We start from the raw sequence: 12,130 nt of genomic DNA on the forward strand, positions 1-12,130 counted from the left end.
TGAATTTTCTTGCATTACCTTTTATTATTAATATTCTAATTATAATTATTAATTAAATATTATTAACAAATATAATAGATGTGTCAACTGGAGAGTTACATTTCCAAGCACTTCAAAGTAAACCAACAAGAAAATAAATAAAGTTGGGCCTGTAGCAGCACCCTGGTAGTAAAAACACAGAATTCAGCATGTTCTGAATCATTCGGCATGACAAGCTGCCCTCATTCACAAATAAATAATATAGACTTCTCTTCAAACAAATCCTCCTGTTATGGGCAATGAGCATTCTGTGCCAGCTCAGATAAGAACGCTTTCTGAAACATGTGGTTAAACTATACAGTTATAAAGTGCGCGGTTACGATCACACAAGATTCTGTGGCACCGGACGTCCAGTCGCACCATCCGACCCACTTTCCTCAGTGATTCCATGACTTTAGCCTTGGTTTGGTTGTACAGTGTCGCTGTGTTCGTAAAAAGGTTGAGATGAATGTTTTATCTTGGTTCCAAAGTGTGCAACACAGAGTGAATGCCTTGTTCTCAAGGTAGCTAGTCGATGAAGAACTTGTGGCAGATGCACAAAAATATAGAGGGGAAAAATAATAATTAACCACCAATAGAGGGACCAATAAAAGAAAATAGTCAAAGTCAGATCAAATAGATTGATTGCTAGCTAAATTGAGTGTCATAACCGAGTGGTTTCTAACAGATGAATCTTAACTTAATCTGTCTTTGATTAAGCAACTCAGAGAGCAGGGCAACAAATAAAAAAATTAATGGACAAACACACATAAAGAATGTATACACACACATTGTAATGATGCACTAGCACAGACACAGGGGCCAGCCGAAACCTGACGAGAGTTGTGCTGGCCAAAGTACTGCTTTTATGAAGGTGAATAAATGATGACTCTCCAGATTCCTCTAACTCTCTCACAACATGAACTACCGAATTTGAGTGCCGAGTTATATTTGCCCTTACTGCACAAAGCAATAAATCACCATTGTGCATATCCATTTTCATAAAGAATATTCAACAGATTGTTAGGGTTGTCACTTGTGTGAATGAGTTGTATACCAGCTGCTATAACAAAACAGAACATCAAAAACCATCTCTATCTGCCAATATGGATCAGCAATTATTGGCAATTAGTATCAGCAGCAAAAAAAGCGTGATCAGAGGATTTCTAAAAGTTATATCTGCTCCCTTTTTTTTGTTCAGATCCAATTCGTGATTCAAATCTGTAATACGATCCGAACCGTGAGTTTGATGGTCCGTTGCACCCCTACCCCCCACCAGAGAGAAGGACTAATAAAGCCTTTTGCAGAGAAGTAAAACATGTCCTGTTCACAGAAGATCTGTAAAAAGCTAGGAGCCTACACCAATGGCACATTCACTTTATTAATTGTTATCTCAGTGCAGTCTGCTGTAATTGTTTTGTTATCTTTCATATTCTCCATTGTCTCTGGTCTTATCTAAATCCTTTTCTCTGCTTCTACAAAGACCTTATTTCCCTACGGCGATCATTACAGCTTCATCTAATCTGATTTAATTAGTATGGCCATCTATTTTGGAGATTTTATTACCAATTTAGAACTGCATGCAAATGTCATAGCATGACACAGTGAATAGCTTTAAAAACATTAGATTGATTACTTCCAAGTGCAGTTGATGTTGGGAGACAATGGGAGTGTACCTACCCTTTCTTGCCTCACACTGTTCCTCTCTTTCCTAATCTTTATCACTCCCTGCACATCTTTATGCCATTTATTTCATCTGCTTTCCGTCATCTTTCACATCGCTTTTTACCTCACACATTCTCCTTGCAATATTGCACCACCGTCCTTCCTCTGCTCTTGCATCAAAATCCTCACCCTCTCTTAAAATCCAACCTTTACCTTTGTCTCCTTCACTCCACTCCTACACTCAGGCCTTCAACATCTGCTTACACTTATTGAGCCTTACGGTGTCCCTTTCCTCAGCCAATATTGTCCACCTAATGATTAATGTTGCTGGCAAACATTCCTTAAGTCTAGTAATCCACCACAACACAGAGACAATTAGACAGTGTCTAAATGTTTTCCCTGTAATTATTTATTGATAACAACTAAGGTACAATTAAAGAGGAAGTGATTGATTATGATTGTGGCATGGAATATCCAACAACTGTTTCACTACACCGGCTTAAGTACGTTTTTATCTCTGTTCTAATTCTCATAATTCTTACCCTAATATATAATCTGTTTTCTTGTCTGACATAATTTAGGCTGGTTTGACTGATCTAACGTCAATGAGCTTTTTGATAAACAATCATCAGCAATGTGGATGTAATGAGTAAGCGGGTACAGGCAAGTAATAGAACAGTTAGAAAAGACTGATTCAGAAAACGACATCACTTACAGTATATGTACTGTATTATATACTGTAATACAGCCTTTAAATCGAGGAAAAGACAACGCTTATGACATATTACCAGACATTTTCAGCCTTAAGAACACTTTCTGTAAGTCTGCAGACTTTGCCTGAGGGAACTATCCACAATTCATAGCATTGTGAAAGTAAACGCAGGGTTACCAGGGGGAAGCCTGGAGGGATTCAAAAAAAGGTAAACAAAGAGGACGGCACATGGGTGTTTAGCCTGGCATATTAAATTCACTAAAAAACATTAACACAAAAGATTTAAGATTGAACATAAAAACACATGAATGCTGAGGAATAGCATAGGCCAGGGGTATTCAATTAATATTCAACGAGGTCCAGTTACAGAGAATTTCCTCATGTAAAGGTCCGGAACATCACAATAATGTCTAACTTGCGCTATGATTTAGTTCCATAATTATTGAAGTACCCATTTTTTTTGCACATATTTGCATGAAAAACGTCTACCATCACCAGCAAATACATTTCGCAGCTAATAGCAAATTATTTCTGGTTGTTTTCATGTTGAAACAAGGGAAATGTGTTGCTTTAGTTTTACAAAGATATTTTGTCTTATCAATACTTTTATCAATACTCAGTTCTTCGACATGACTAAATAATTGTTTTAACAAAAGATATATACGACTTTAAAAACAAATACATTCAGAACAGAATTAGAAGTTATTTATAATTTAGATATAGCTAAATGGCAGGTGCAACCAAATAAATACCCTTCAATCCACGCTTCCCATGCCGAACCGCACGGATCACGGATCGACAGTGGTCGGTTGCACCACTACTTGGAAGATATAAAGGGCTTTTTCTAAGCTAAGGTAAAGCTAAACGATTTTTGTTTTGGGTAATTATACACCGATTAAAACATAGTTCACAATTCATCTGCCAATAAACCCCCCGCTAAATGTCACTGTCCCTTTAAATGAAAATCACAATACTGGAAAGAAAACTCAGAATTAAATGCTTTCCTCAAAGTGTTTAGCCCAAAAAACAAGTGAAGCCGATGCCTGTTGGACTGCCACATGGATTGTTGCAGACTGTGTAATGTTTGAGTTTTTTGGGGGGGAGGGGGCAGTAATTATTAAAGATGTGTCACATTGAATAGGCAGATGCCACAAATACACAGTATGAAATAGCAATCTTTTTATATATATATTGACCTTGACCTATTCAGGGTTAAGAGGAGGTCAAGAAAAAAAAAAAGACACATTCTTTCTCCCCATTGAGAGAGTTGTGTGTTGTATGTACACCTGCCACGCATATGCATACACATGCACACATGATTGCTCCTCCTGACTTATTGCCAAAATGCTTCAAGTTGTCAATCAATCAGCCAAGAATGATCTCTATCCCCCTGCTGTTTTCTAGATAATCAGCAAGCTAATGAGAGAATACAAAGATGCCAGGATCTGCCCATAAAGTCCCACTTGGTACCGTGTGCAGTGCTTGTTCGCCTCACTTCATCGTCCCAAAATGTAAAAAGGAAGAGGCTAAGGTGTCCGTTGCATGCAGACAAATTCTGCTTAGAGGCAGGAAAGGGAGCAGCCGTTTTCTACATTTGTTTGAATTCTCTTCAGTAGCAGAAGCTCAGAAGGATACTTCCCCTACTGAGAAAAACATCCCAAATCAGCAGTTGTTACTGGAAGGGGTACAATCAAGACGATTGGGGAGTTTCCTACCTGAATGAACTGCCTCAAACATATGTAACTATTAACCACAGTAAGAGCTGTTAGAGCTGGTTCTTCAGTCCTTGATTTCCTAACTTTTTTACCTGGGACACAGTTTCTGGCACTACTAGTTTTATGTTAACAATGGTTTATGCTGTTGTTGTTGAATAAACAGCTTTAAAGCATGGATTTCCTTGGCCCCATTTTACAAATTGTGGAGCATGTTAGCCGTCTCTGCAAATGATAATGGTTGTTGCCATAATATGTAAATCTATATTTGCCAAAACTAGACCAGTAAGACCCTGGTTGGAAATTACTGTGATTTTTTAACAATGTGCATGTTATTTCTTCCTATAAAGAATTATTAGGGGTTCAAACACAAGTCTTGTGCCATCTGATGTCAAAAACATCCGTTGTTTAAACTAACACTGGTACCTCAGAGAGCCTTTGCTTGAAAACAAAAAAGCACTTTAAAGTCTGTCACCAAATTAGTCAGGCTCTGCTTCTGCCATTAAAGGAGACAGACAGACTGAAGCGATGGCAGCTAGCCTGCTATTTTCTGTGCATGCCAGCTGAGCATGTTTTCTAGCTGCTGTGTTTTTGCAATCAATCAAGGGTCAATTGAAATCAGCCGATTCCTCCCCCTCTTTTGTTATTTATCAATAAATCTTCCAAATCCAGATGCTTGATTCAGTTTTCAGATTTGAGCTGATGCCAATATTCTGAATCCAACATTGAGGCTCAAGCTAAATTTAATCTTACAGTGCCAGCTCATAAATTCAGCCAAAGCCTTCCAGCCATGTGACCCGAACAGTGGAAAATGTCTTACACAACACCCGAGTCACAGAATAGCTCATTCACACAGTATTTCTGTTTCTGCGGTCACTGGTGGAACACACAGATTGAACTGTTTTTAATAAGTATTCATGTATTATTATCAGTAGTAGTATGCCTTTTAAACGCTAGGGCTTCACAGAATGGTACCTAAACATTAGTTTTCTAAACTGTATGAATAACAGCTATATCAACATGTTAGAATAAATAAATTCACACTGAGATATGATAAAGAAAGCCACAAAGACTTGTAAGTAAACAGACACTCACTTTGTCATCCAAGACAGTTCAGCATGTGCCCCTTCCCAGTCCATCACATAATTCAATAAATATAAACCATATTTGTGGGCGTTTAGTCTAAACCCTGTTTAGAGACATTTCCTGCACGTCAAAACAAACCCCCACACCTTGGGTTAAGAGAATTGTTACAGTCAAAAAAAATGTCAATTGTAAACAGTCTTACTTCTACGTAGGGAGACGCTCACCGTCCGATACCGCGGGGCCGCTCTCAATAGCCGCAACGCACGCTAAAACTCGCGCAGCTGCTATAGAAGCTTAATTAACGTTTGCTTCAAGCTGTGACACCGCCGCGACAATAAGCGGCCCAACCATTTGCGTTTTTCCCTGCGAATGCGTTTGGATACAATACACTGAAACTATTGTGAAAGATAAAGTAAATGCACATTACGACGCGTAAAAGTGTACATCCCACACATCATATCTTACTTTTCCGTTGTGGTAGGCAAATGCTCTTACAGACCCGTCCGACAGAGAGCGTCAATGCACCAAACAAAAAGCAGCGATTGGCTGGTCTAAGGATGTGGGCGGGCTACGTACAAACGTACATAATAATGACAATGGGGATTTATTCATTTGTGTCCATTGTACAGAGCAGGTAGCCTACACATACGATACTGTAACAATAAATAAAACAGATTTTGCTATCCTTTCCTCTATCCTGCACACGTTTCCACAATTTGTACAAGCAGAAATTCCATAAAATGGTATCTTGAATGAAATAAAGATAAATCATTTTTAACCTGTGTTTGATTATCTAATTCTCTTTTTCTGTCTGTCTCCCAATCACATTTGGTATAACCTAGATCTTAAAATAGACTTGGCTATTTTCAGTCACTACAGTATATCATTTTAACCACTCATTATCCGTGCATAGCCGTTTTTACCTGTCAGTGTGTCTGTGAACTAACTGTATTTTGACAGGCTTTTTTTAGCCTTCATTGTCTTTGGTTAGACATGTAGTTAGACATTTTTGATGCACGATTAAATCTTTAACACGTCATTATCAGTGAAAAATTACGAATAGCTGCGAATCAGAAAAGCTTTTGTTCGAATACTGGTCTTTTGGATTCAGGTTGAGTGGAGACTCTAAACTATCCCAAAGTGTAGTTACAGTATGTGCCACCTGCACATGCACTAACACCAACGCATACTTTACATTTCTGCACACACATGCCCGTACACAGCCCCTGCCTTTTCTAGATTTAGCGTCCTTCATCAAAGACATGTCCAATTCTGCAGGCTTAATGTTGCTCTGCACGTACACATTTATGACCTTCAAGAATGCATTCCTCAGCCCCAAATCCTAACCATCAGCTACATTCATAACCCAAAGTCATACCTTGACCTAATCACATACTAACCTCTTGGCTAACCTTTGAAGAATTGAAGACCTGACAAAATGTCATCAATACTTTCCAGAACTGTCCTCATTCCATTCATAATGGTATTTCCCATCAAATAGATCATCATAAAACATAATTTGCAAAACTGATTAGCCTTATCTATCCTAAATTTGCTCAAAACTGAAGAGAAACAGGCAAGCAATACAATTAAGTTGGGATGCTTTTCTCACACTATTCATTATGATTTGGTTCAACTTTACATATTTTATATACGTACAGTTCTGCATTCTTCTTTGTGTTTATCCTTCCCCCATCGGGTTTAATTGATGTTACACTACTGAATTTGTGCAGCAGGAGCCATAAACCTAACAAGGAACTCATTGACCTTCTTGTTTTACTGCAGACAACCAAACTGCTGGTTTCCTGATAGAATCAAACCAATGTTCTTGTTTTGTCTCATTGGGGAAAGGTCCCTGGATGAGAGAGGAGAAGAGAAGAGAAGAGAAAACAAGAGAAGAGTTCCAATTTGCATGTAACATCTCAATTATATCTCGTTCACTGTGGGAAAGATATGCATGGTGCGAGGCTTTAAACTCAGAGCAGGAGGAAGAAAGAATCAAAGAAGCGTCACATTAGGTGTGGAGGTTTCTTTTCCTGCTGCCATCATTTTCACACTGCTTCTCTTTGAAAATGACTTCAATCATTAGCAGCTTCTCCGCGGAGTCAGAAGGGGGGGGAAAGGCCTTAATTCACAGTTCAGTGACACATTCTGCCTTTTCCCTGGTCCACCTGTTGTTCTCTAATTCAGCCCACCATTAACGACTATCGGTTGCTCAATATTCTTCCAATTCTGTCTCCTCTGTTAATTTTGATTACACTGCTCTGTGAGAAGCCGGACCTAAGGATGGACATCAACCATGAAACACGCAATTGAATGTTACTTAACAAAAGATATAGAGAAAATGTGTGAAATTTGAAAGAAGTAAGTGAAGGAATGGGTGCGTTCATTGTCTTTGACACTCTTTGAAATGGGAAGAGGGTGATGTGACAGCCTGAAGTACGAGCTCCACGGTGCGTGTGTGCATGTGTGTGTGTGTGTTTGTGTGTGTGTGTGTGTGTGTGTGTGTGTGTGTGTGTGTGTGTGTGTGTGTGTGTGTGTGTGTGTGTGTGTGTGTGTGTGTGTGTGTGTGTGTGTGTGCGTGTGATCCTTGACAGAATGAGTACAGCTGGAGTGTGATCATGGGACTTATCTTTCTCTTTCAATCCCACCATCTTCTTTTTCCCGCATTGCATTGCACAAAGGGAGGGGCAATCAGCTGCTGCCCTTTACAGTATAATCTCTCTCCTTCTCCTCCTCTATTGTAAAAGGATAGTAAATGCTTGGGTACATTTTTTAGAAATCTGTTTCTCATCATCTTTAAATAAAACAAAACTCAGCTAAAAATGGATACTATACTTAGAAAGCTTCTTTATTCATAAGAAAAAAAATTAGCTGCACTGAGTGATTTCAATAACATACCAGTGCTTGTTTCTACTTTCGTGTGCCAAGGCTCAGGGCAGTGGCAGCAACAACAATGTGTGCTTATATGTGTGTGGCTTTCAAAATTCTTGCAGCAATGGAAAAGCATTGGCCCGAAACCAAACGCCATTGTGGTTTCCAGAATCCTTGGGTATGACGGTGCTTTAGATTGTAAAGAAACGTACATACACATGTACTCTACATGCATATAAATGCTTTTAATATGTCTACATTTATTTCACCTATCTAATAAGTGAAGAAGGGGCTTTAAGACATTTTCTGTGAATGCCTGCTTTTCTGTCCTGACAGTAATGGCTGTTAGATGGTTGGATCCTTTCTCTAAAGACGTGGAGATGCTTATCAGTGAACACATACAACATACCTCTCACCCCTGCTAGTTACCCTGGCAACGTGTATTTATAGTATTTGATATTGCTGCAACATGACCATCTTGGAGGACAAGAAACATCCAATAGCTGCAGGAAATAAAATATCAGGTGTTTAAATTGAAGTCTCTGAATACAACTGAAGGTCCGACGGGAGGTGAACTCGGGGATGGACAAAATGTCACCAGAACTGCATAGAAAGCACATTTAAAATTTAAAAAGGCTCATCAGACTCATAAGGTCAAAGGTATGCTAAAAGGCACTAAGGGTCTGTTTTCCACCACAAATATCAAACTTATGAGCCTTTTTAGAAGTATCAAATAGTATTAACAAAAATGATCTTTGATATCTATCTGCTTGTGCCTTCTGGCATGAAAGGAAAAACTCCTCTCAAGTAGCCATCTTCTCACATTAATGTATCCTCTCGAGGATATCTACGCGCTACTGCACATGTGAGATGCTGCACACAAGAACGTAGAGCTGAAAAGTCTGGAAAAATAGCAAATCAGCATTAAGACCGTATTACCGTTTGAAAAAAAGATAAAACCTACTTTTTGAGTGAGCGAAACGTAGGAATAGATGAAGGAGCTTCCTGCAGGAGAGGAAAGACATGCAGGTGCATTTAATTGGGTAGCTAATTAGACGGAACATATCTGCTCTAATAGCTTGCTTATAGACTGGAAACTACAATGGACGATATAAGCTGGAAAGAAAAACTGGCAGCTCAATTAAGTACACCTGCGTCTGTGCACTTTCTGCACTGTTCAATGTAATTTGCACCCAAACCTTGTCTGAGAAAGGCCCCAACACAAAATGTGCTTTTTAACATTTGAATTAACCAGGACCACAAAGGCTTTTTGAGTTATTCTATTAAGTAGAGTATGTTACTTTTTTTTGAGTCTATTTAAAAGTATACCTGACTAGTCCCCTATGAGAATATTCTGAAGCCATGCAATGTTCTTTCACATTATTTACTTGTTTGAATTGTAAATCAGTTTCAACATAAAGACAAATCAAAATGGACCATCAAAGAAAAACAAAGAGCGGGAAAACACAAAATCAGGTAATTCTCTTTGTGTTTCTCATTATAAACTACTTCTTTAGGATTACACATAGTCAATTGATCCATTGTTAATATAAACATTACAAATTATTCTAAGGTCTCAATGTATGCACCACCTGCTGTGGCTGTATGCCAAGTCTCACAGACAAGGCAATAAATTGCCTGTCTCCAAGATTATTCATATTTCTCAAATTCCCCAGAAATGTGACAGTCACATGTTGCTGTATTGTATTCATGATGAAAAGAAAATACAATAGATTAGATAGAAATAGATATACAAGAGATGTTTGAGGACTAGTGCAGCACTATGGCAATATCTGACGTCACTGTTTATCTATCGGCTCTAAGCACTCTTTGTGCAATGTTCATTTTACAGTAGCGACCCGATGTATCAGCAGCAAACCATTTTTTTAATTGCTGTAAACTGACAGCCAGGGATCAGTTCATCAACACAAGTATTGCAGCAGAAAAAAACCCATTGAAAAGGGGTTTTCATGAAACCTCTTTCGTGGCATTTACATGACTAATGAGGATGTAGTGAATAACCTCCAAAATGACGCACTAACCAGACTCAATCCCACAGAAGAGCAACCGCTTGGTACAGTAATCTTGCTAAGCCTCTGGACTTCATTGTCCAGATGTCCTCTGCAGGGAGAATAAACTTGAATGATATATATTAGCGGGCGAGCTCAGCTCCATTCAGTTGCATAGGGCATCTCTTTGTGCCGGCCTTCATTCATATCAGTCTTCTGTGGGAGGACACCGCTCAGGCAAGCACTATTAAACAAAATAAACCATTACTCTGACAGTCCAAGCTCAGACACATGAAGTAGTGCCATGCTTCAAGTTTTTCTTTGCTTTTTATGGTTGAGTGACGTTCATTGCAGGTTATTTATCAATGCAAAATATGAGCTGGAGTATGTTTTGTTTCCCATTGCTAACATTTCCAGGAAAAGGTACAGACACTAAATACATTCAGACAGGAGGATGTTTTGTTAAAATGGGAGTGGCTTTGTGAGTCATAATATGGTACATGGTGCAAGCAAATGGAAAAATATAGAAAACATCTACGGAAGAATATCACATTGTGAAATCAGCAATAAGCAACATGTATGCCACCATGGTTTCGAAGCAGAGGTTGTTATCTTTTCTATATGAAACACATAACAGGTTGTCAACATGGAAATTAAGCCTGATGTCAGGAGGACTGGAAGTGCCTTTAATAATGAATAATCAACCACGGTCTATGCACTCCTCAATTAATATCGAGTCTAATGCACTCAAATTAACTCTTGAATACAGCCTTCTTATGAAATGATAGCAAAAACACAGCAACAGATAAATAAAAAAACTGAAGGCATGCAAGAAAAGTTCATTCATACGGCACCTTTTTAACAGAGGTAAAATGAGTGTTATGTAAGGTATGAAAGTCCATTAAAAATAAATAAAAAGGAACAAACTGAATGAAATGGATAAATAGATAAAAGAATGATATAGTTGACAAATTCATACATTTTGCAGTACAGCTGCCCTAAATTTAATAAAAGATATATAGTGAGAAATGTAATGAAAGGCACACTTCAATTTCAACTTCTGTTGAAGTTGTGGTATGACTGCTAACCGCGTGCCTGCCTGTGCCACGTGGATCACAGCAATAAAGAGAGTGTGACAGAGCACTGACACACAGTTTTGACACATCCTGCTCACAGCTGACTGGCTGGCATGTGGAGCAGAATGTGTTAATGAACAAGGTCTGTAATTAAAGCCGTATTGTCATTTAAGGCACTTGGGTTGTAGTGATAGACATGACAACCAGGCTGAGATGTCAGGCGGTGCAATTAGCCTCCATCCGTCATCACGGCCTCAAACATGCATTTATCCATGGAGTTCAAAGGAGTTAAGTCAAATTACACGTTTTTATTTTTATTAAACAAGAGAACTATCTTTATCTTTTGTTTCAGTCTGTTCTCTTTTTAGGGGTTAACTGTATCTGTTTTGAAAAGTGCAGGTATTTAAGGAGCCAAAAGCTGAATGCTAAATGTGTCCATAATTGTTTATTGGTATAACAAATTGCATTGTAATTACTATTTGTGTCTAATTTGTTTCGAGCCAAAAAATTCGTACAAGTCATAGAAAGTACATTTATTTTCGCAGTTGTCTGCGTGACACACTCAATCAAAATTAAAGCTGTTGTACCATACTATTGATGCACATATGTGAAGCAAATATACAAAGTCCTAATGATGGCTTCGCTGCTATCCTCTAGATATTAAAAGCTGCCATCTCTTATCATCTACAGCCAGAAGTTTGATGAGAATTTACATATATTTATTTTATCTTTTAATCTGTTGCCTTGCAGTAAGTGAGCTGGAGATGAAAATTAAGCAATTAAAAGTCATCCACTGCTGTCATAAAAACTCCTTTCCAGTGACACTTGAGGAAGATGTGGATCTCTGCTCGGAAAAAATTAATCATCCAACAGTCAATTTACCTGTCACTCTTCTCCAGTATCCCAACCCTGCGGGCTTCATTCAACCCAGTTGTCAAAGTGAAATATTGTCTCAGAACTGCTTCTATTTCACACTAT

The sequence above is a fragment of the Anarhichas minor genome, unplaced genomic scaffold (assembly GCF_050575085.1).
Source record: "Anarhichas minor isolate MPS153535 unplaced genomic scaffold, ASM5057508v1 ptg000080l, whole genome shotgun sequence".
Taxonomy (NCBI): domain Eukaryota; kingdom Metazoa; phylum Chordata; class Actinopteri; order Perciformes; family Anarhichadidae; genus Anarhichas; species Anarhichas minor.